We start from the raw sequence: 27,093 nt of genomic DNA on the forward strand, positions 1-27,093 counted from the left end.
TGTATTGCCTGCAGGCCGGGCTCAGCTTACTGCCCTCCACCACAGGCCCGGACACCCACCCAATGCCTCCAGACCCCCCCCCCCCTGCCCACCCTGATGCTGCCCTTCATGGTAAGTAACTTTGGGGGAGGAGGAGGTAAGGCTCGGGAGATAGGTAAAGGGGAACTCTTATCAGTGTTTCCCAGCAGAGGCCTCTAACTATAGTAAAACTACAACTCCCAGCATGTATTTGGCTTTGTGGGCATACTGGGAGTTGTAGTTTTACAACAGCTGGAGACACCCTGGTTGGGGAACACTGATCTATCTGTCTTTCTATCTCCTATCTATCTCTCATATCTATGTATCTATCTATATCATATCTATCTCTCATATCTATCTATCATATATCAATCTATCTCCTATCTATCTACTGTATATCATATCTATCTCATATCTATCTATCTATCTATCTCATATTTATCTATATATCTATATCATATCTATCCCACTGCTGCCAGCATCTATTTTTCATTTATTTACAGCCTATTTAGACGCCGAGACAGGGGATAAGTTATAGAGTGTGGGGGATCCGAGCGCTAGGACCCCCTACAATCTCCCGAACAGGGCCCCTGCAGTCTGCTGGAAGGGGGTGCTGAACCCTGCACGGAGCTTCCTATGGGGGACATTGGAATGGCCACTTCTGGCAGACTGACAGGGCCCCGTTATGTGCCCCTCACTTATAATGCCCCCCTGTCATGTGCCCCTCACTTATAATGCCCCCCTGTCATGTGCCCCTCACTTATAATGCCCCCCTGTCATGTGCCGCTAACAAATAATGTGCTCTGATTTATAATGCCCTCCTTTTATGTGCCCCTTACTTAAAATGCCCCCTGAGGGTGCAGGACAGGGGGCATTATATGTGAGGGGAACATAACGGGGCATTATAAGTAGAAGCACATATATATTAGCGGCCCAAGACAGGGGGGCATTATAAGTGAGGGGCACATGACAGGGGGGCATTATAAGTGAGGGGCACATTACAGGGGGGGCATTATAAGTGAGGGGCACATGACAGGGGGGCATTATAAGTGAGGGGCACATTACAGGGGGGGCATTATAAGTGAGGGGCACATGACAGGGGGCATTATAAGTGAGGGGCACATGACAGGGGGGTTCCTCACGTATAATGCCTCCCTGTCATGTGCCCCTCACATTTAATGCCCCCTGTCATGTGCCCCTCACATTTAATGCCCCCTGTCATGTTCCCCTTACTTAAAATGCCCCCTGATGGTGCAGGACAGGGGGCATTATATGTGAGGGGCACATGAAGGGGGCATTATAAGTTAGGGGCACATGACAGGGGGCATTCAATGTGAGGGGCACATGACAGGGGGCATTAAATGTGAGGGGCACATGACTGGGCATTAAATGTGAGGGGCACATGACAGGGGGCATTAAATGTGAGGGGCACATGACAGGGGGCATTAAATGTGAGGGGCACATGAAGGGGGCATTAAATGTGAGGGGCACATGAAGGGGGCATTATAAGTTAGGGGCACATGAAGGGGGCATTAAATGTGAGGGGCACATGACAGGGGGCATTACATGTGAGGGGCACATGACAGGGGGGCATTATAAGTAAGGGGCACATAACAGGCCCTCCCTTATAATGCCCCCCCCCTGTCTTGGGCCCCTCACTTATAATGCCCACCTGTCTTGGGCCACTAATATATAATGTACTTCAACTTATAATGCCCCCTGTTATGTGCCCCTTACTTATAATGCAACCTGAAGGGGCCGGACAGGGGGCATTATATGTGAGGGGAACATTACAGGGGCATTATACGTGAGGGGCACAGCACAGGGGGCATTATATGGTAGGGGCACAGGACAGAGGGCATTATTATTATTATGAGGGGGAACAGGACAGGTCATAGTTATATGTGGGGGCACAGGATGGGGCATTACTACTATATATGAGGGCCACAGAGTATAAGGAATTTCTGGAGTAGTACGGTTTTCATTAGCCACAATACAACACGGTATTGTATTCAGAGGGATATTTAGAGCGTACAGTGTGTGGCAGTATTATATTCAGAGGGTACAGTGTGTGGGCAGTATTATATTCAGGGGTACAGTGTGTGGCATTATTATATTCTGAGGGTACAGTGTGTGGCAGTATTATATTCTGAGGTTACAGTGTGTGGCAGTATTATCCAGTGGGTACAGTGTGTGGGCAGTATTATATTCAGTGGGTACAGTGTGTGGCAGTATTATATTCAGAGGGTACAATGTGTGGCAGTATTATATTCAGAGGGTACAGTGTGTGGCAGTATTCTATTCAGAGGGTACAGTGTGTGGCAGTATTATATTCATTGGGTACAGTGTGTGGCAGTATTATATTCATTGGGTACAGTGTGTGGCAGTATTATATTCAGTGGGTACAGTGTGTGGCAGTATTATATTCATTGGGTACAGTGTGTGGCAGTATTATATTCAGTGGGTACAGTGTGTGGCAGTATTATATTCAGTGGGAACAGTGTGTGGCAGTATTATCCAGTGGGTACAGTGTGTGGCAGTATTATCCAGTGGGTACAGTGTGTGAGCAGTATTATATTCAGTGGTTACAGTGTGTGGCAGTATTATATTCAGTTGGTACAGTGTGTGGCAGTATTCTATTCAGAGGGTACAGTGTGTGGCAGTATTATATTCAGTGGTTACAATGTGTGGCAATATTATATTCAGAGGGTACAGTGTGTGGCAGTATTGTATTTATTGGGTACAGTGTGTGGCAGTATTATATTCAGTGGGTACAGTGTGTGGCAGTATTATATTCAGTGGGTACAGTGTGTGGCAGTATTATCCAGTGGGTACAGTGTGTGGCAGTATTATCCAGTGGGTACAGTGTGTGGCAGTATTATCCAGTGGGTACAGTGTGTGGCAGTATTATCCAGTTGGTACAGTGTGTGGCAGTATTATATTCAGAGGGTACAGTGTGTGGCAGTATTATATTCAGTGGGTACAATGTGTGGCAATATTATATTCAGAGGGTACAGTGTGTGGCAGTATTATATTCAGTGGGTACAGTGCGTTGCAGTATTATATTCAGAGGGTACAATGTGTGTCAGTATTATATTCAGAGGGTACAGTGCGTGGCAGTATTATATTCATTGGGTACAGTGTGTGGCAGTATTATATTCATTGGGTACAGTGTGTGGCAGTATTATATTCAGTGGGTACAGTGTGTGGCAGTATTATATTCAGAGGGTACAATGTGTGGCAGTATTATATTCAGTGGGTACAGTGTGTGGCAGTATTATATTCAGTGGGTACAGTGTGTGGCAGTATTATATTCAGAGGGTACAGTGTGTGGCAGTATTATATTCAGAGGGTACAGTGTGTGGCAATATTATATTCAGAGGGTACAGTGTGTGGAAGTATATTCAGAGGGTACAGTGTGTGGCAGTATTATATTCAGAGGGTACAGTGTGTGGCAGTATTATATTCAGAGGGTACAGTGTGTGGCAGTATTGTATTCAGAGGGTACAGTGAGTTGTAATATATTCGGAGGGTACAGTGTGTCAGAATTATATTCAAAGGATATGGTGTTTGGCAATATTATAATAATACTTTTTTCATATAGAGGATCAGAATGCACTGACATAGTGAAGAGCCGTCTGGGCGTCAAGTTCTGCAGAGAGAATATTTAGCTGGACCTGGCGGTATGTACCATCTGAATTAGATAAGGAAAGAATATAGAGAGGACGTCACCTGTAGTCACTGACATCATTGTGTATTGTCCTGACTGTCCCATCAGAGCGGTATTCACTTGTATGTTTTGCAGTAATGCTGGGTGAAACAACAACTCCCAGCATCTCCTCACCACTACTTAGGAGGTCATACTGGGAGCTGTAGTTTTATATGGTAAAAACTTCTTTAGCGCTTTCCCATTCTGTGGCAATTGGTATATTATTATACTGGATACATTTAATAATATTGTAAGTTCTTTAAGCAACACCTTATTTTCTGTCCACCAATGCAAAATTCTCTAATAGTGCCCCTCCCGAGACTAGACTCTGGATCCGCCCCCGTTTGGAGGTGGCACCCTCCTTCCTCAGATTTGCTTTCCTCAATAGGTCCCTTTCTCAAGGCACCCTGATTAGAAGATTCCTGAAAGGAGCTTCTAGAATTTAAGCCTACAGTCATTTGACCTATCCCTGCTTGGGATTTATCAGTTATGCTCAGGGGGTTCTTGTCTCCCCCCCTTTGAGCCTCTGGAGGAGATGGATCTAAAGTTTCTTACTCCTAAAGTAAACTTTTTGTTGGCAATCACCTCTGCAAAACAAGTCAGAGGACTCCAAGCCTTTTCAGTTTTTGAGCCTTATATTCAGTTCCTCCCGGACAAAGTTCTTTAGTTTTAAGTTTTTGCCAACTTTTATCAATAAGGTGCCAACTTTTACTAACATCTACATAAATAAATGGAGCAGTCCTGCCAGGCTAGGGGTATAAGATGAAAGATGAAGAATAGAATATTAAAGAGATAGTAGATGAAGAGTTGTGTCAAATATTAAACATTTATTAGATTACATTAATTACAATAGTTTCATAGTGAGGTCCTCGGCAGGGCCCTTGCTTCGGACGACACACAAATAATATTAACCATATATAAAAAAAATGAGTAAAATACAACTAGACTAGAGGGATATATGAGACAGAAAGTGTTAAGCTTTGTATGCCTCTTACTGCTGACATGCGCATTCGGATTCAGAGGAGCCGGTAAGAGGCACATAGTGCTCGTTCTTCATTGACCTCTTCTTGTATTTTGTCTCCGTGCCGCCGAGGTATAGAAGAGCGTATTTCTTGCACAACTGTATATAACCTGATACGCCTGCATCGCTATTACGCACATCTATTTAAAGCAAATCCTGCGCAGACAGGGAAAGTGGTCTAATTTCTGAAAGCCTACAGCGCCGCCAAGCGCCAAAACTACTGTGGATTAACCCTATGAGCGCTATGTATGCTATGTGACTATTACTTTCATGACCTATCATCCACAGAGATAGGTCACCGTCATCCCCTGGACTATTGCTTGACACCTTCTGTCCCATATATCCCTCTAGTGCAATATTAGCCCCAATTGTATTTTATTCATTTTTTTAATATATGGTTAATATTATTTGTGTGTCGTCCGAAGCAAGGGCCCTGCCGAGGACCTCACTATGAAACTATTGTAATTAATGTAATCTAATAAATGTTTAATATTTGACAACTCTTCATCTACTATCTCTTTAATATTCTATTCTTCATCTTTCATCTTATACCCCTAGCCTGGCAGGACTGCTCCATTTATTTATGTATTTGTAGCATTTTTGGTACATTGGGTGGGTGCAACGCAGTATCCTCGGCCTGGGTTTTCTGTTTTATGTAGAGCTCCCAATCCTGCATTTTTTTACTACATCAACCAGGCTATTTCTCTTCAGGTATTGGAAGAAGATAGAGGCCTTTGTACCCTCGACCTCTCGAGATGTCTCAGTATTTACCTGGATCGATCCAAGGAATTCCATAAGGATGAAAATCTTCTTACCCTTTTCTCTAGTGGCCGAAAGGGCCACAAGGCTTCCAAACCAACTATTAGTCACTGGATTAAGGAAGCTATTCATGGTCTGGAGCCCCCTGAATTTGTTAAAGCTCACTCGACTAGAGCATTAGCTAATTATTTTGCAGAGAGAAGCTCGATTCCGTTGGAACTCATCTGTAAGTCAGCTTCCTGGAGCTCACACTCAACTTTTATCTAACACTATAGAGTGGATTCCAGAATAGCTAACTATTCCTCTTTTGGGCGGTCGGTCATATCCTCCGCCAGGCATGAGAGTCCTCCCATGGGGGTATCTGCTTGCTAAATCCCCATCTGTGCCACTGGTTAGGATGTAAGGGAATTGTTAATTTCTAATGATAATTTGTTTTCCCTTAGTCCTAACAGTGGCACAACAATCCCTCCCTCTATTTCCTTCTTTCTGCTTTTTATTACTTATATATTACACAAGGGGGCTGGGGTATTCTTCCCCTATTTGTAAGGGGGGGGGGATAGGAGGGTCCACTAATTAGTTAATTAAGGTAGTCAATAAAATTTTCATTGGTCCTAACCAGTCCACGGGGGCGGAATACCCCATCTGTGCCTAGGAACAATTCTTCCTAAAAGTTCCCTAAGGGGACTAAAAAGAAGTACTAAGAAGTACTAAGCGCACAGCGCCGTACATTTATGGCACCGCTTTCCTGAATCACTGCGTCTCCGGATGCAGTGATCGGAACGGGATGACTGCTGATATCTATCAGCAGCCATCCCAGCATATCGCCCAGGGGAGTCCTGAGACACTAAACCCCCCCCCCCCATGTCAGGTTTCGCGGCAAATCGCTGGTCAATTCAGACCGACGATTTGCCGCTATTCCGGGTCAATCGGGTCTCAGATGACCCGGTAAAAAAGGGTGAATGGAGCTGTCCGAGACAGCCCCATTCACCCTTACCCAGCAGGAGTGAGGTGGCACTGGCGCCATCTCACGATCACGTGATTGATCGGTCGGAACTGGGTGGTGATCGGGACGGCGATTATGGTGGCAATCAAGGCGGTGGTGGCGACAGGAGCAGCAGGATCAGTCCTGGCAGCAGGATACAGCAGCGGTGGTCCTGGCGGCAGGATACAGCAGGAGATGAGGCCTGTTCACCTCCTACTGTTGCTTAGCAACAACTCGCAGCATACAAAGCCAAAGGGCATGCTGGGAGTTTTGCAACAGCTGGAGTTGCAACTACAACTCCCAGCATGCCCTTGATAGTCTGTGCATGCTGGAGGTTGTAGTTATGCAACAGCTGGAGGCACATTTTTTCTATGAAACTCCCAGCATGCACAGACTACCAAAGGGCATGCTGGGAGTTGTAGCAGTGTGCCTCCAGCTGTTGCAAAACTACAACTCTCCGCATGCCCCTTTGACTGTCAATGCATGCTGATTGTTGCAGTTTTGCAACAGCTGGAGACACATTGGTTGTGAAACCGAGTTTGTTACCTAACTCAGTGTTTCGCAACCAGTGTGCCTCCAGCTGTTGCAAAAATACAACTGTACCAGAGCTCCTTACATGACAGCGGGCTAAGCCTATCCCCGGCCGGGGCGGGACATCGCTGCAGTCGGTGATACAACTGCCACGCCCCCTCCATAGGCTTGCATTGAGGGGGCGGAGCGTGACATCACTAGGGGCGGAGCTGTGATGCCACTAAGCTCCATCCCCGTGATCGCCAGTAATCAGACCCGGAGCGAGCACGCTCCGGGGGCTGATTCTAACGGGGTGCGGCGTGGAAGATCACGGGGGTCCCCAGCGGCGGGACCCCCGCGATCAGGCATCTTATCCCCTATCCTTTGGATAGGGGATAAGATGTCTTTGCGCCGGAGTACCCCTTTAATCTGTCAATGGCCTACATATTGGGAAAGTCCAAGCAAAATTACTCACCGGCTGGTGTTTTAAAAAAATATATCGTTTTTTGGCATATTGTAGCGCATTTTTCTGCCCTCATCAGTGCATACCAAATACGTACATCTAATTAGTGTGCCATTTTGTACTTGTTAATCTGGGAAAGGCTTACATACTGTGAATGTCCAAGCAACAGTACTCACCAGCTGGTGTTTTACAAACATAGTGTTTTAAGGCGTATTGTAACGCATTTTTCTGCCCTCCTTAGTGCATAACGGATATGTACATCTAAGTAGTGTACTATTTTGTACCTGTCAATCTGTCAAGGGCCTACATACTGTGAAAGGACAGCCAAAAGTAATTACCGGCTCATGTTTTACAAAGCTTACAGAGTTTTTAGGCTCATTATAGCGCATTTTTCTGCCCTCATAAGTGCATACCACATACCTACATCAAAGCAGTCTACTATTTTGCATATGTAAATCTGTAACAAGTCTAGATACTGGGAAAGTCCAGGCAAAAGTAATCACCGGTTGGTGATTTACGAAAATACGTTGTAAAACACTATAGAGTATACTATAGAGCCTTTTTTTCTGTCATATGTGCATACCACATACAAAAAAAGCACACTACTTATTTGTAGGTATCTGTTAAGCTGAAAAACATACATACAGTGAAAGGCCAGGGAATAGTAACCACCGGCTGGTGTGTTACGAAAATACGTTTTCCAAGTGTACTATAGAGCCTTTTTTTCTGTCATATGTGCATACCACAGTTACATCTAAATAGTGTACTTTTTTGAACCTGTTAATCTGAAACAAGCCCACATACAGTGAAAGGCGTGTAGTAAAGCATATGTTACTCCCCTTGTATACGCACTAAGTATGTCAGGCAGAGAAGTGCCAGTACGTGCTCAGAGGAGTGGCAGAGAACTAAATTTACCAGGCAGAGGTCACAGCAGACTAGGGGCGAGTGGCAGCAGGAGTCGCAGTGAGAGGCCTGAGCTCCTGGTATCAGCTACTGGTCATGGCTCTACCGACAACCCATCTGTCGACGATAAGTTGACGCGGTCATCCATTACATCACAAGTAACATCTGATACCCCCAGTCAACAGTCGGTGGGATCCTCAGACACAACGATCAGTTGGCATGGCCCGGGAGCAGTCCCTTTCCTTCCATTGCCTCTGTCCTATGCTGTTCCCATCCCTAAAGAATTATATTACGCAGTGGGTTCAGCTCCACTATTCAGTGAGGAAGATGCATTAGACAACAGTCAGCAGCTACTGTCCAGCTAAGAAATGGAGGAGACATCTGCCGCTTCCTATGCTAGGCGGGCAATTATTGATGAGGAGGGTGATGTAGGAGGTGGTGTTTCCAGCATTCAGGGTCCTGAATCATACACTGTTGAGGAACCTGAGGAGGACATCAGTGACGTGCAGACAGAACTCGATGATGATGAAGCCGATCACACTTGGGAGCCAGGTGCAGATGGGGCTTCATCATCATCATCATCATCATCATCAGCAGAAGAGGGTTGCAGGTTGGCCGTGAGGCAGCAGATGAGCCAGCATGGTGGTAGCATGGTTGGCAGTCAGCATAGTGGCAGAAGTGGTAATTCAGGAGCCAAACATGCCCAGGGTAGGCCACCTGCTTCGCGGCAGCCTACCTTCCCGGGAGGTAGTGTAACAGGGGTTCCTGGAGACTGTGGCAGTAGCAGTCAAGTATTGCGCACTGTTGGTGGTAAAATCATATACTCGGAGGTCTGGCAGTTTTTCATCAAGCATCCGGAGGAAGTTAACACAGCCACATGCAAGATATGTCGGCAGAAGGTGAAGCGTGGACAGGGTAGCAATGTTGGCACCACAGCCCTGCGTCAACATATGATGTGCCACCATAAAGCGGTCTGGAACAACCGTGGCTCAGATGTGGTGGTCCAGCCTGCCGCATCACCCAGTGGCAAGCCACTCCCTCTTTCACCCAGCCAAGGGTCCACCACCTCAGGCGAAGGGAGCTGTTTGTCATACCCTCCTTCTGTCGCTCCAGATGCTTCTGCTCCTCCTACTTGTAGTCAGCCATTCCGCCAACAATCCATAGGCGAAGCCATGTCCAAGAGACAACAGTATGCACCCACTCATCCAATGGCGCAGAAGCTGAATGTCCTCCTTTCCAAGTTGCTGGTGCTGCAGTCCCTCCCATTTCAAGTGGTGAACTCTGCCCCTTAAGAGAATTGATGGCTTGTGCCGAGCCGAGGTGGAGAGTCCCAAGCTGTTATTTCTTTGCGAAGAAGGCAGTACCAGCCCTGCATAATTTTGTACAAGAGAAGGTATGTCAGTCCTTGAGCCTGTCGGTGTGTTCAAAAGTGCACGGCTGCGCCGACGTGTGGAGCTGTAACTCCGGGCAGGGACAATACATATCTTTTACGGCCCACTGGGTAAATGTTGTTCCTGCACAGCCACAACAGCAATTTGGACAGGTCACACCGCTTCCTCCTCCACGCTCTCAGGCAGTTGGTCCTGGGACAGTGTGCGACTCGGCCTCCTCATCCTCCACCGTGTCCTCGGCCTCCACTGCACGTACAAATCTCACTGGCCCTACATCGTACCATGTTTGTAGGGCCACGGCGGTGTCACGCTGTTTTTTACATGGTTTGCCTTGGCGCACGGAGTCACACAGGGTAGGAACTGCTAAAATTCATTCGTAAAGAAATCGGAGTATGACTTACTCCACGAACTGGAAATGGGAACCATGGTGACCAATAACGGGAAAAACATTGTGTCCGCACTGCAACAAGGAAGTGTGAAACATGCGCCCTGCATGGCACACGTGTTGAATCTGGTTGTCAAGCACTTCCTGAAGTCTTCACCCCATTTGCAAGACATCCTAACAATGGCAAGGAAACTGTGCATGCACTTCAGCCACTCGTACACCGCAAAGCACCCCCTCCTTGAGCTGCAGCCTCTGAACGGTATCCCACAACATAGTCTTATTTGTGACGTTGCCACACGTCGTAATTCCACCCTCCATATGTTGGACAGACTATACGAACAAAGAAAAGCAATCACCGATTTCTTGATGATCCAAGCAGATAAGGGTACTCCCCTGTGTAATTTCAATGTGAACCAGTGGCAGCTCATACGCGACACCTGCCGTTTGCTGAGGTCCTTTGAGGAAGCCACTTTATTTGTAAATTGCCTGGATTACGGGATGAACAACGTAATTCCACTCCTACATTGACCACAAACAATGATTGAAATGATGTCTGGTCACGGCAATGGAGAAGTTGCGCCTACATCTCACGGCTACATGAGCCCTGTGGGGGCTGAACTGGAGGAGGTGGATGAGTGGCAGAGTGGAGCACAGTTTAGGTTTGATGAGATGGGCGGTGTTTCTTGTCATCGGACAGGAGGAGCATGATCAGCTAGAGGAGCTAGAGGGTTATTAAGAGGAAGGCGAGACAGAGGACCCAGACACACCATGGCAGTATGCAGTGGATATGGAGGCAGGGAGTCCCTCCGAGTCACTGGCGCAAATGGCACGATGCATGCTCAGTTGCTTGCGTAGTGACCCCCAAATTGTCATAATTCGTCAGCGGGATGACTTCTGGCTCTGCACCTTATTGGACCCTCGCTACCATCACAGAATGGGGGCCTTTTTTACACCCACTGAGAGGGAGGACAAACTGACCTACTACAGAGAGATCCTACATAGTCAGTTTGCTGATGCCGATCGGCGACATGGTCCATCCACTCGCAGGTCTGACTAGGGGGCCCTCTGCGCTAACCTTCCACTGCCATGGCTGCTGGGGAGGGGAGGGGTGGCAGAAGCAGGACCAGCTCCACCAGCAGCAGCCTGAGTCTATAGTCGCTGATGAGTAGCTTTCTTCCCCCGCAGAGTGAAGCAACTCCTCAGCAGCAGGTAGACATGGAGCAGGACCTGAACCAGCAATTGGTGGCATACCTTGACACGGCCATGCCAACAAACCTTGAAGATCCGCTGGACTTCTGGGCAGCCAAACTTGATTTATGGCCGCAACTAGCAGAGTTTGCCCTGGAAAAGCTGTCCTGCCCGGCCAGTGGTGTGCCATCAGAGCGGGTGTTTAGTGCGGCCGGGGCCATAGTCACCCCAAGGCGAACTCGTCTGTCCATGAAAAATGTGGAGAGACTGACCTTTGTGAAGATGAATAAGGCATGGATCAGCCAGGATTTCCACCCACCAATGCCAGATGAGTAGATTGACCATGCTTCAACACCAACACTTCACAATTATGGTTATGGAACCCTCTTGGGTTATCAATAAGGGTTATGAAACCCTCTTGGGTACTACGAATGCCTGCTCCTGACTGATCCTGTGTCTTTCAGGAACTACTTGCCTCACTGATGCTTCTGGCCTTGGGCCTTTCATTTTTGGATGTTAAGCAGTAGCTAAATACATGCTTAATGCAAATTTCAACATTGATCTTTAAAGCGTACCAGTCAGATCCATTTTTTTAAATATATCACTCGGTACCTAATTCTGACCATGTACATCTAATTTTTGTGTCTAGCGCCTTTATTTATTTTTTATTACACTTAATTCAGCTCACTAGTCTGAATTCCTCTGAAAGGGAGGGGGCGTGGCCTCACTGTGCAGGTCTCCGCCCCCTCCCTCAGTATGCTGTGGGCTCACATCTCCCCTAGCATTAGCAAAACTACAACTCCCAGCTTGTCCTCACTGTCAGTAGCGGGACACAAGCTGACAGTGGGAGGACTATTCCTCTAGCTATGAGCCCTGGCTCACAGCTGTCAATCAAGGAAGTGTGTCCATGATGCATGGACACAACAGAACTAGTATGTGTCCAAGCAGGCAGGGCGGGCAGTTTGACTGGCTTTTTCAGTATGAAATACTGAACATTTTTTAATGAAAGCAATTGCAAAACCTATTGGTTTTGAATGCTTTAAAACATATCAAAAGTTTTTGTATCTGACAGTGCCCATTTAAATGTAAGGGGTTATGAAACCCTCTTGGGTACTGCAAATGCCTGCTCCTGTGTCTTTCAGGAACTACTTGCCTCACTAATGCTTCCGGCCTTGAGCCTTTAATTTTTGGATGTTTGCACTAGCTACATACATGCTTAACCCCTTAAGGACCGGAGGTTTTTCCGTTTTTGCATTTTCGTTTTTTGCTCCTTGCCTTTAAAAAAATCATAACTCTTTCAAATTTACACCTAAAAATCCATATGATGGCTTATTTTTTGCGCCACCAATTCTACTTTGTAATGACGTCAGTCATTTTGCCCAAAAATGTATGGTGAAGCGGGAAAAAAAATCATTGTGCGACAAAATTGAAAAAAAAACGTTGTTTTGTAACTTTTGGGGGCTTCCGTTTCTACGTAGTACATTTTTCGGTAAAAATGACACCTGATATGTATTCTGTAGGTTCATACAATTAAAATGATACCCTACTTATATAGGTTTGATTTTGTCGGACTTCTGGAAAAAATCATAACTACATGCAGGAAAATTTTTTGCGCCGTGATCTGAAGTTTTTAACGGTACCATTTTTGCATTGATAGGACTTATTGATCACTTTTTATTCATTTTTAAATGATATAAAAAGTGACCAAAAATGCACTATTTTGGACTTTGGAATTTTTTTGCGCGCACGCCATTGACCGAGCGGTTTAATTAATGATATATTTTTATAATTCGGACATTTCCGCACGCGGTGATACCACATATGTTTATTTTTATTTACACTTTTTTTTTATTGGAAAAGGGGGGTGATTCAAACTTTTAATAGGGGAGGAGTTAAATGATCTTTATTCACTTTTTTTTTGCAGTGTTATAGGTCCCATAGGGACCTATAACACTGCACACACTGATCTTCTATGTTGATCACTGGTTTCTCATAAGAAACCAGTGATCAACAATTCTGCCGCATGACTGCTCATGCCTGGATCTCAGGCACTGAGCAGTCATTCGGCGATCGGACAGCGAGGAGGCAGGAAGGGGCCCTCCCGCTGTCCTGTCAGCTGTTCGGGATGCCGCGATTAGCCGCGGCTATCCCGAACAGCCCAACTGAGCTAGCCGGGAACTTTCACTTTCACTTTTAGCCGCGCGGCTCAGCTTTGAGCGCGCGGCTAAAGGGTTAATAGCGCGCGATCGGCGCTGCGCGCTATTAGAGGCGGGTCCCGTCTTCACTATGACGCCGGGCCCGCCATGATATGACGCGGGGTTACTGTGTAACCCCTCGTTATATCAGAAGAGCAGGACCAAGGACGTACCGGTACGTCCTTGGTCCTTAAGGGGTTAAGGACCAAGGCCATTTTGGCCTTAAGGACCAGAGCATTTAAACATTTAGCATTTTTCTAACTTTGAAGCTCTCTGCTTGTGAGGAAAATAGACATACCAAATACATTATATATTGATTCACATTTACAAAATGTCTACTTTATGTTTGCATCATAAAGTTGAGATGTTTTTACTTTTGGAAGACAGAGGGCTTCAAAGTTCAGCAGAAATTTAGCTATTTTTCACAAAATTATCAAAATCGGAATTTTTCAGGGAACAGTTCTGTTTTAAAGTGTATTTGAGGGGTCTTCATATTAGAAATACCCCATAAATGACCCCATTATAAAAACTGCACCCATCAAAGTGTACAAAAGGACATTCAGAATGTTTGTTAACTCTTTAGGTATTTCACAGGAATAGCAGCAAAATGAAGGAGAAAATTCTAAATCTCTATTTTTTTACACTAACATGTTCCTGTAGATGCAGTTTTTGAATTTTTACAAGGCGTAAAAAATGCCCCCCAAAATTTGTAACCCCATCTCTTCTGAGTATGGTAATACCCCATGTGTGGACGTCAAGTACACTGCGGGCGCCCTACAATGCTCAGAAGAGAAGGAGTCACATTTGGCTTTTGGAAAGCAAATTTTGCTGAAATGGTTTTTGGGGGGCATGTCCCATTTAGGAAGCCCCTATGGTGCCAGGACAGCAAAAAAACTACACCCCTCAAGGAACATTAAGGGTACAGTGAGCCTTAACAACCAACAGGTGTTTCATGACTTTTCGTTAAATTCGGATGTGTAAATGAAAAAAAAAATTTTTTTTCACTAAAATGCTGTTTTTTCCCCCAAATTTACTATTTTTACAAGAGGTTATAGGAGAAAATGCCCCCCAAAATTTGTAACCCCATCTCTTCTGAGTATGGAAATACCCCATGTGTGGATGTCAAGTGCTCTGCTGGCACACTACAATGCTCAGAAGAGGAGAAGCGCAATTGAGCTTTTGGAAAAATAATTTGTTTGGAATGGAAGTCAGGTGCCATGTGAGTTTCCAAAGCCCCCCGTGGTGCCAGAACAGTGGACCCCCCCCCCACATGTGACCCCATTTCGGAAACTAAACCCCTAACTGAATGTAATAAGGGGTGCAGTGAGCATTTACACCCCACTGGTGTTTGACAGACTTTTGAAATAGTGGGCTGTGCAAATGAAAAATAAAATTTTTCATTTTCACGGACGACTGTTCACAAAATTTGTCAAACGCCAGTGGGGTGTAAATGTTCACTGTACCCCTTATTACATTAAGTGAGGGGTGTAGTTTCCAAAATGGGGTCACATGTGGGGGGGTCCACTGTTCTGGCACCATGGGGGCTTTGTAAACGCACATGGCCTTCAATTCCAGCCAAATTCTTTCTACAAAATCCCATTGGCACTCCTTTTCTTCTGAGCACTTTACACCCACATATGGGGTATTTATATACTCAGAAGAAATGGCGTTACAAATTTTGGGGGGCTTTTTCCTATTACACCTTGAGAAAATGAAAAATTTGGGATAACACCAGCATTTTAGTGAAAAAATAAAAAATTTTCATTTTCAATGAAACTTCCTCACCTGTGGGGTGTTAAGGCTCACTATACCCTTTGTTACGTTCCATGAAGGGTTTAGTTTCCAAAATGGGGTCACATGTAGGTGTTTTTTTGTGTTTATGTCAGAACTGCAGTAACGATCAGCCACCCCTGTGCAAATCACCTCAAATGTACATAGCGCTCTCACTCCTGAGCCATGTTGTGCGCTTGCAGAGCATTTTACTCCCACATATGGGGTATTTCCGTACTCTATTTTCACAAAAGGTAAAAGGAAAAAAATAAAGTATGGGTCAACACCAGCATGTTAGTGTAAAAAATAATTTTTTTTTTACAATAACATGCTGGAGTAGACCCCAACTTTACCCCCCAGTCAGCTCATTCACTGTGATTGGTCCACAAGGACCAATCACAGTGATCTGGGGTGTTGCAGAAGTTGTCCCCTGCTGGAAACAGTGGGACTTCTGCCAGTTAACCCGTGCGATGCTGCGCATCGCCGGGTTAACTGCGTGTCATATTTAAAAGCCGTAATGCGCGAACTGCCACAGGGACCAATCACAGTGATCTGGGGTGTTGCAGAAGTTGTCCCCTGCTGGAAACAGTGGGACTTCTGCCAGTTAACCCGTGCGATGCTGCGCATCGCCGGGTTAACTGCGTGTCATATTTAAAAGCCGTAATGCGCAAACTGCCACAGGGACCAATCACAGTGATCTAAGGTGTTGCAGAAGTTGTCCCCTGCTGGAAACAGTGGGACTTCTGCTTCTGTTAACTGCGTGTCATATTTAAAAGCCGTAATGTGCGAACTGCCTGCACATCATGGCTTATATATGTCATTCTGCGGGAAAGGGTTAATTGAAATTTCAAAATTGATCATGCAATGTAAGAGGTTATGAAAGCCTCTTGGGTACTGCTGATGCCTGCTCCTGACTGTTTCAGGAACTACTTGGCTTATTGATGCTTCTGGGCTTGGGCCTTACATTTTTGGATGTTTAGCACAAGCTAAATACATGCTTAATAGAAATTTCAACATAGATCTTTTAATGTAAGGGCTTATGAAACCCTCTTCGGTACTTCTGATGCCTGCTCCTGTGTCTTTCAGGAACTACTTGGCTTACTGATGCATCAAGGCTTGGGCCTTAATTGTATGGATGTTTTACACTAGCTTACATACATGCTTAATTGAGATTTCAACATTGATCTTTCAATCTTAGGGGTTATGAAATCCTCTTGTCTTCTGCTAATGCCTTTTCCTGGCTGTGTCTTTCAGGAACTATTTGGCTTACTTCTGGCTTGCTTCTGGGCTTGGGCCTTACATTTTTGGATGGTAGCACTACCTAACATGCATCTTCAATAGAGATTTCAACACTCACCTTTTAATTTTAGGGGTTGCGAACCCCTCGTGTACCCATGCTACTTCCTGCTCCACTCTGTCAGCCCGTTGGTCCTGTGATAGTGTTAGACTCCACCTCCTCATCCTCCATCATGTCCTCAGCCTCCCTTCAGCATACCATGTGTACAGGGCATAGCGGTGTCACGCTGTTCTTCACATGGTTTGCCTTGGCGAAAAGTGTTGGAAACAATGGCTGGTCAGGGCAATGGAGACATTGCGCCTACATCTCACGGCCACATGAGCCCTGTGGGGGCTTGTTAGATTTGGCCCTTTGTACCCATACGCCGGGGTCCGGAACACTAAAACTTGGCAGTTAATAGTTCAATTTCAAATTCATTAATTTAACATTTCAAAATCTTAAATTTAAATAAAAAAATCATACATTTCAATGGTCTCCTCATGCTTCAGACAACTCCAGGCTGTCATTCAGGCAATATATGGTTTACTGATACTGCTCATGGGCCTGGGTCTGAAAATTTTGTAATGGTAGCACTAGTTATCCAAAATCTTCATTTTAAATTTCAAAAAAAATGTTTTTCTCTGGGGTAGGGGGTGGGGGGATTGTGAAGCCCTGGGGTCTCCTCATGCTTCAGCCAACTCCAGGCTGTGTCATTCAGGCAATATATAGTTTACTGATACCGCTGCTGGGCCTAGGAATAAAAATGTTGTTATGGTAGGTAGCACTAGCTATCCAAATTCTTCATTTTAAATTTCCAAAATTCTTGTGTTTTTCTTGGGGACTGTAAAGCCCTGGGGTCTCCTCATGCTTCAGCCAACTCCAGGCTGTGTCATTCAGGCAATATATGGTTTACTGATACTGCTGCTGGGCCTGGGTATAAAAATGTTGTTATGGTAGGTAGCACTAGCTATCCAAAATCTTCGGTTTAAAGTTCTGAATTCATCTTTTAATCTTAGGGATGGTGAAGGCCCTTTTTCTACTCATGCTGCTGCCAACTCCTGGCTGTGCCATTCAGCCACTATATGGTCTCCTCATGCTTCAGCCACCTTCAGGCTGAATTTTTGAAAAGTTCGCTCATCTCTACTAATGACGCTCCTTCTCTTCTGAGCATTGTAGTTCGCCCTCAGAGCACTTTACATCCACATATGGGGTATATTCTTACTAAGAAAAAATGAGGTTACAAATTTTGGGGGCTTTTTTCCTATTTTCCCTTGTGAAAATGTGGCCCGCTGCCACCGCTGATCATGGTAAGTGACCTCCGGCGCTGGTCACCGATGGTTCCCCTGCTCTGCCCGGACTCCAATGGGTGGGCAGAGCGGGGGAACCGAACTTTAACCACCGATCTGCTATTGATCGGTCGCTTCTGACCGACCAATAGGAGGGATAGGAGGGGTAGCACCCCTCCCACCTAACTCCTATTCCTTCAGGGGACCAGGGGTGTCTTGGACACCCCCGATCCCACTTATTTTCCGGGTCAACAGAGACCCGGAATAGCCGCAAATCACCGGTGTGAATTCACCGGCGATTTGCAGCGATTGCCGACATGGGGGAGTCTCAGGACCCCCCCGGCGGGGACGGAAATTCCCATGGGTTTACAGGTACGTCCTTGGTCCTTAAGTACCAACGAGCATGGACATACCCATATGCCCGTGGTCCTTAAGGGGTTAAAATGAGATTTAAAAAACACGCAAAAATTGAAATGGGCTGTGTCCTTAACGTAAATGTGCCTCCTAGTGCAGCGGTACTTAGCGCACCAGGATGTATTTATGCCCTGTACATTGCTAGCAGCGTGGTGGTGCTCTCGTCATGCATGGCAGGTCACGACTGCTTTCAGCAGCCAGGGACCCGCCAGTATTGGCAGACATGAGCGATCGTGCTTATGTCCGCAATTATCCCCTCAATTGCCTCCGTTTCCTGGGGTCTTCTGCTCTGGCCTGAGATCAAGCAGACCAGAGCAGACTGCCGATAACACTGATCAGTGCTATGCCTATGCATAGCACTGAACAGTATTAGCAATCAAATGATTGCTATAAATAGTCCCCTATGGGGACATAAGTGTAAGAAAAAAAAAAGTGAAAAAAGTGCCTCCCCCATTAAAAATTTAATTTGTCCCTTTTTACCATTTTCCCCCAAAAAGTGTAAAAAAAAATAAATTATAATTTAACAAACATTTGGTATCGCCGCGTGCGTAAATGTCATAACTATCAAAATACAATGTTAATGATCCCATACAGTGAACGGTATGAACTTAAATTTGCTGCCTTTTTTTGTCACATTTTATTAAAAATTTTTTTTTTTATAAAAATGTATTAAAAGTTTTATTTACGCAAATGTAAAAAAAGTGGCACAAAAAATTAGCTCTCATACCGCCGCTTATACAGAAAAATGAAAAAGTTAAAGGACGTCAAAATAGACGTTTTAAACATACTAATTTGATTACAAAGTTTGAGATTTTTTTTTAAAGCGGTACAATTATAGAAAAGTATGTAATCATGGGTATCCTTTTAATTGTATTGACCCACAGAGGAAAACATGTCATTTTTACCGTAAATTGTACAACTTGAAATCAAAACCTTCCAAAATTGCTGTTTTCTTTTCAATTTCCCCACACAAATAGTATTTTTTTTGGTTGCGCCATATATTTTATGGTAAAATGAGTGATGTAATTACAAAAGGACAACTGGTCGCACAAAAAACAAGCTCTGTGGATAAAAATCTAAAAGTTATGATTTTTAGAAGGAGAGGAGGAAAAAAAAAAAGCAAATTCCTGAGGGAGCATTGAGACCGAAACGATCATTGGGGTATGGTGGATAAGGTCTGCCACCCTGGTTTATTAGTTGTTTGCTGTATCCTGATACTTGCATAGTGAACTTATGCTATTGTATGGTACATGCTTTTGCATGACCTGTAACTTACATGTCATAGTTTACACGTTGCTATGTATATTTCATTGAACCAGCATCTCCAGGACCTTTACCCACCCATTTGTTGTACTCTGGTGCCTTTTTCTTGCTTTTTGCTTATCTATATTGTGATTTTATGTATTTTTTCAATAAAATCTGTATATTTTAGTTTTACTATTACTGCTTTGTGCACAACTTATTATTATATCGGTGTTGTCGGTTTCTAGTGCACAGTTACTTATACTCTATTAAAGAGGCACTGTCATTGTTAAAAACTTTTCATATATTGCAGGACTCATTATAATATGACATTTCACAATATACACCTGTTAATTTTTTTAAAATGTTTTCTATCCCATGCAAAGTCTATGGAACCTCTGAACATAGCTGATACTGCACACACAGCTCAGGGGTCAAGGGGCTTTAAATCTTTATCAGAAAGTAGTAATCGGTTTAAAACACCTTGGCATTTCTGGCTACTACTGTCTATGTTTTTTGCAGTTAATTTCATATTCCCTAATAATGGGACTCTGCTACAATATTATATACATATATAATTACTTTTTTCACATTGCTATGCAGCAGCCTTCTGGTAAAATGAAATTCAAAGCCCCTCCCCGATTCATGCTGCACTTCATAGCCCATAATGAAAAACTGAAAACCTAGAATATTTACTCAGTACTTAGTTCAAGCATATTTAGCAGTGATGCCACTAGATTTGCACACCTGGATTTAGAAATGTTTCACCATACTCCTTTGCAGATCCTCTTAGGCTCCTGTTCAGTTGGATTGGGACAGTGTGTGGACCGTTATCAGGTCTCTCCTGAGATGTACATTCATAAGTTGCCCATAAAGGGGTACTCTTCACAAACACTTTTGAAAATCACACACTACTTGCAGTTATTATATTGCGTAAATAAGTTGTATTTCATGTATGGCACCATTTGCCAAAAACCTGTTCTCTCTACCAACTGCAAGTGGTGTTCTACTGAAAATGATCACATTCCATTCCTGCTACTTCACAGCACATGCAATTTTGTGATGTTCAGCCTCCCAATTATGACCAGCCCCCAGGGCCACGTTGCATCACAGGTCTTGTGATGGCAGAGATGAGATCATAAAGGGCAGTAAGTAATAATGTAACATTTTCTTTCTGTTCTCGCAATGCTTCTGTGCCTGAGTTGCATTGCAGAGCTGCCACTCCAGCCCTGATTACAGAATAAAAAATGTTTATTATAGTGGCCTTGGTATACAGTGCTACGCTTTAGTTTGGGAGGGGAAATGGCTGTGTGCGCACGCCAAGCTGCTGAAACAGGAAGTGAAGGGCTTTATAGTCAAGGTGTAACCAGCGTGCACAGGATCCACAAAGATGCCTTAAAAAAAATGTAAAAGAAGCAATTTTATTGGCTGCTATGTCCAAAAAGTAAACTTTTCCTCTACCCAGGTTACGATAAATCTGCCCCCTCCGCTTGTTCATAATGCTTTCAAGAGTGCCATTCCTTGTACAAAAATGAGTTGGAAAGTGAACATTTAACCCAGTCTGAGGTCCAGAACACTCTAGATCAGGTTGTCATTCTGAACATCTCCACACTGTGCTCTGTTCAGCTTTCCCCTAATCCTAACCTGTTTCAGCCTACTAAAAAAAAAAAAACACTCATACAGTGTGATGCTTCCCCCACCTTGCTTCAATCATTGTATGGATGGTATTGGGCAGGTGACAAGCAGTGCCTGGTTTCTTTCAGACATGACAGACTGTTCATCATCCGACCAGATAATCTCTTTGCTCAAAGATTAACCTTTTTGGCCTAAAGTCAGACTCTCCTAGGACCTATATATCCTTAACAAATAGCCTTTATATGTAGCTCACTTGCTTTTTGTTCTTTCCTTCTGAGGGGGTGTGTCCATCTCTCTCCCTCACTGTGGATGACTCATCTGCTCTAAGTCTAGGAGCAGCCTGGCAGTCTGCAAATCACTGCACAGTAGTTTTTATTCATACATTTTCTATCTGTTCCTAGCAAAGCTGAATGCTAATCAACATAGCTGTCACTATGGGGGAGATTTATCAAAACCTGTGCAAAGGAAAAGTTGTCCAGTTGCCCATAGCAACCAATCAGTTTGCTTCTTTCATTTTGCAGAGGCCTTGTGAAAAATGGAAGAAGCAATCTGATTGGTTGCTATGGGCAACTGGACAATTTTCCTTTGCACAGGTTTTGATAAATCTCCCCCTATGTGTGTCATTCAGATTTCACAGACTCCTGAATGTCTGATCAGCTTCTTTGTCATTAAGGAGTCATAAAGCTTTGGCTGTTCTAGCATGCTGGGAGTTTTAGTTTTGCATTGCAACTGCTGGAGCTGCAGTGTTTGTAAAGCACCGTGTTTGAGCAGTGTTGCCTTTAGCTGTTGCAAAACTACAACTCCCAGCATGCCCACAGATCCTTTGTCTGTAGTTTTGCAAGAGCTGGAGGCCCACAGCTGTAGAATACACAGCTCTAAAAACAGAGTTTTACAAAGCTTGTACCCCCAGCTGTTGTAAAACTACAACTCACATCATGGGAGTTGTAGTTTAGGAACAGCTGAAGGCTTTAGTGGTGATCTCCTATACTGGAAACCAACATGTTTTACGGACGGTATCCATTATGCTGCAAAATACAGAGTAGTCTGTCTGCATAAAGACAGATGACCCCTAGTGTTGGCTATATTAATTTTAGATTTTTTAGTAAAATTGAATTAAAAAAATAAATAAATGTATATTTAAAAAAGTAATATCAGTGCACGCCAAGCTGCTGAAACAAGAAGTGAAGAGCTTTATAGTCATTATGTAACGGGACATGCACAGGATCCACAAAGAGGCCTTTAAAAAAAAAAAAAAAATGATGATATATATATATATATATATAAATGGGATTATATATATGTATTAAATGGGTTGAGTGGATAAGTTTGAGACCGATCACAAGTAGAGATCAGCAAACTTACAGCAATTCGATACTAACTTCTCAGCTCGGCAGTTGCTGACTTTAGCCTGCATAAATTAGCTCAGCTTTCAGGTGCTCCGGTGGGCTGGAAAAGGTGTATACAGTTGAAGGCCTCAATTGCTACCATGGCAGATCTGCTAGCAGGCTGTACTAATAGAATGTCTATTCAATGCATAGCATTAAATTGCATTTTATGATTGAATAATTGCTTATACAAGACAATTTTTCTCACAAAGCTCTGTAGACAAAACATATTATAATAATAATGTAATAGAACAAAATAAAAAGGTATACAATTATTGTAATTATGTTGCCCTGTGCCTGTTTTTATGTACTGTAAACCTTACAAAATTGCAGTTTTTTTTCCAATCCATCCCACAATTTTTTTTTTTGTTTTGCAATGCATTATATGGCAAAATAAGGTGAGGGAGAATAAAAAGCACAACTTGTTCTGCAAAAATAAGCCCTCATACAACTGTCGATGACAAAATAAAAAAAAAGTTTATTGTTTTAGGTGGTGAGAAAGAAAAACAAGTGAAAAACTAATGTTTGCCTTATTACAAATAACTATAACAACATTTAAAACCAAATAAATACTGCTTCAGATATGAAATGCAACAAGTTCATTTTCATTTCTAAGTTACAAGTAACAGAAAACAAGTCCCTTATTTGTACAAATATACCTAAAGTTTACAAGCCAGCTATTTACCCTTTATAGAAATGTATACTGATTAAATGTTGTATCTTTTTGCATTTTCTTATAACATTCTCCCATATTTCCATTTACAGTCAAGTAAAAGCTTGTAAGTATAACATCCATTGACAGATTAAAGACCATGAATTGAAGCCCATTACAGATTAATTCACAAGTTATCCATTAAACATTAAACACAGCTAAATAGTTGTCCATTTTTAATGAACATACAAAATGCCCACAAAAAGAAAACATTGAAGGCTCAGTCAATTCACACTGCTTGAAGACAAGGTATCATTGATCCTATTACAAGTTTGCTTATTAATATTTAAAAAATTTAAATAAAAAAATTGCTGAAAAGGTGCAAAGGTTTAAAATTCCAGGAAGTTAGTGCAGATGGGAAAAAAAATCCATACATATATTTCAAGGACACATTCTAAACTTTAAAGTTTCTACAGTATTAATACTAAAATATATATATATATATATATATATATATATATATATATATATATATATATATATATATAGATATAGATAAAAGTTTGGCACTTAACTGGACATATTCAAGAATGCAACGCTAAGATTCAATCCTGAGCATTGCTACATACATTCGTGTACAATACAGAAATAAAGTGCACTTCAGTTCTCTACTCATTACTGTCTGGCAGGTGGATAGCTGTGCTCCTACATGCAAGCCAGGAGGTTGTCATCAGCATATTTTCTTAATTGAGTAAAATCTGAACATTTCCATCATCAGATTACATTGTGTGCAAAGTATCAATAGCCTAAATATATAATATACAAGCTTTAAAATTGACTATTTTGTTATGCTAACTGTTGCATTGCACACTAAAAGGCTTCAGTGTTATAAACAGCTATTTAGTACAGACATTTAGCCAGTTTGATGTTTACTGTGCCCAGATCCGCCCAGCCGTTCTGCCAATTTCTTTGTTTTACCCTATATGCTAATGAAGTTCTAACTGGCACAGGCGGCGTTAACTTGCACTCTGATGTTGACGGCCGCAGCACCGCCCAGCTCATCAATATTCCTCCCCTCCCTCTTCATTACAGAGCAGGGAGAAGAGGAGGAGGCGGAGGGGGTATATTGATGAGCTGGGCGGTGCTGCGGCCGGTGACGTCAGAGTGCAAGTTAATGCTGCCTGTGCCAGTTAGAACTTCATTAGCATATTGGGAAAAACGAAGATATTGGCCAAACGGCTGGGCGGATCCGGGCACAGTAAGCATCAAACTGAACAGCGCAAGCTGACAGTTTTCAGTTAAAGGGTCAGAATACAGGTTTAACTTCAAACTTAAAATGTAATCACATGTACTAGTTCCTTTATTAAAAAAACATTAAGAAACAAGGCACATATGTGGCAGTAATAAAGGTGGTTTGGAAACGAAGCATAGCACAAAGCATATCCTGATTTTCGGCATGACATTCCTCCACAGAAAATGACCTACAGTGAGCTTTGTAAAATCCACAGCACATTGATGTCTGTGCAGAACTGTAGATGAGATTTTAGAGGTTTTATCTACATACTGCTGCAAATGTACAGGTAAAATCTGCAGCAAATCCGCCACATCTGAGGTTATTCTAAGTTTTTCTTTTTACAAAGATAATGGAAAAATAAGGCTGACTCTCTTAAATTCCAGCATCATACTTCATGCTTTCTGTCTTTTAAGCAGCAACACTTAACTTGGCTGAGAATGCAGCAGTTCATTCTGTGTGAACAAAATATTGGGCCCAATCCTTCTTAGGCCAAGTTTCCACTTTTTTTTTTTTTTTTCTGGCAGTTTTTGGATAGCTGCCACTGCAGTTTGAGCCAAAGCCAGAAATGTATTCAAAAGGAATAGGACATATATAGGAAGGACTTATACTTCTCCTCCCTTATGGATCCACTTCTGATTTTGGCTCAAAAACTGCAGTGGCAGCTATCCAAAAATTGCCAGAAAAAAAAAAGTGGAAACTTAGCCTTACAGTAGCCCCTTCTCCCCTAAACATCTCCTGTCAGGGAAAAGTTGGGACAATCCCATACCCATTAGATGGTCAGAGCACACCGCACAGTATCAACAGCTGCACAATATACTAATATATGAATGGACAGCACAGAGATCTTTCTAGTGATCTTTTTATACCTAGGATGGTAACCATGCAAGGGGACATTCTCTACGTCTAGAGGAAAGAAGGTTTCATCATCATCATCATCATCATCACCATCATCACCATCATCACCATCATCACCATCATCACCACAGACAGAGATTCTTTACTGTAAGAGCAGTGAGAATATGGAACTCTCTGCCACAATGTTGTGATGTCTGACTCAAACAAGTTCAAGAGGGGCCTGGATGTTTTCTTTGGAAAAATATATTACAAGTTATTACTATTAGATTTATGTGGATAGAACATTGATCCAGGGATTTTTTTCTGTTATGGGGCAACTGGCATCAGCCTCGCCTTCCTCTGGATCAACACAGTAAGGTTTTAAGTTTTAACCTTATCAACTATGCAACTATATAACCATTTAGCACCTTAGCTTGTTCAGCAACCTTATAGCAGTGTGCAAAAAAATGTCTGACAGTCACCACTTCACCATCTTAATCTGTTGACTATGGGCAGAAGATTTGAAGTGCTAAAAATTTTCTGAAAAAAAAAAAAGGGGGGGGGATTTACTTAGCAAATTCAAAGAGACAAAAATTGATGTATAAGATCTAATTCAGTATTATCCTATGAACATATCTTCAAATGCATTTCCTGCCAAAATGTGTAATGGACTGCAGTATATTCAGATGCAGTGAATGCATTCAGACAAAACCATGTGCCAATGTGTTCACCAATGGCCATTGATAACGCAAGGAAGCATGGTTTAGCTTACATGCATTTACTGGCATGTGGGAAAGCAGCTTTCATTTCCTGTTGCTGACTGCATATTTTGGTGCATTCTAAAAGAAGAAATCGAATAGGTAGGCCAGCTCACCACAGGCAGGTCCCATCCACAGCACGGCAGGTGTATGGCAGCACCAAAAATCCAATGCAAATAGAAGCAAAAGCCAGCATGGATATAGTAAAGTGCAGAGTCCCGTTTATTTCAGAAAAACTCAGGACACACAACAGTGAACAAAAAGTGACGTGTTTCAGGTATTACCGGCCTTAGCCATAGTATGATTAAGGGCGTAATGCCTGAAACGCGTCACTTGTTCACTGTTGTGTCTCCTGAGTTTTACTGAAATAAACGGGACTCTGCACTTTACTATATCCACGCAGGCTTTTGCTTCTATTCTAAAAGAAGCAATAGTGTCAAGAAGTGTTACAATGCTATTTATCCTATTTTAGGATAGGGTATAAGTTATAGATCGCAGGGGGTGTGCGCGCTGGGACCTTGCGCGATCTCCTGCACGGGGCCCCGGCAGTTTGCCGGAAGCTGACGTCTGACCCCTGCAGGAAGCAGAGGCCGGCACACCCCCTCCATGTATCTCTATGGAGCCGGCAAACCCCCTTTTCCAGCTGACTGACTGAGATTGCAGGGGATCCCAACACTTGGACCCCCACGATCTATCACTCATCCCCTATCCTTTGATATTTTTCACCAGATAACCCCTTTAACCCCTTAAAGACGCACCCATTTTTTAACTTAATGACCAGGCTTTTTTTTTTGGACATTTGTCTCTTTAACCCCTTAAGGACCGAGCCCTTTTTCACCTTAAGGACCAGAGCGTTTTTTGCAATTCTGACCACTGTCACTTTAAACATTAATAACTCTGGAATGCTTTTAGTTATCATTCTGATTCCGAGATTGTTTTTTCGTGACATATTCTACTTTAACATAGTGGTAAAATTTTATGGTAACTTGCATCCTTTCTTGGTGAAAAATCCCAAAATTTGAT

The sequence above is a fragment of the Hyla sarda genome, chromosome 5 (assembly GCF_029499605.1).
Source record: "Hyla sarda isolate aHylSar1 chromosome 5, aHylSar1.hap1, whole genome shotgun sequence".
In the NCBI taxonomy this organism is placed as follows: domain Eukaryota; kingdom Metazoa; phylum Chordata; class Amphibia; order Anura; family Hylidae; genus Hyla; species Hyla sarda.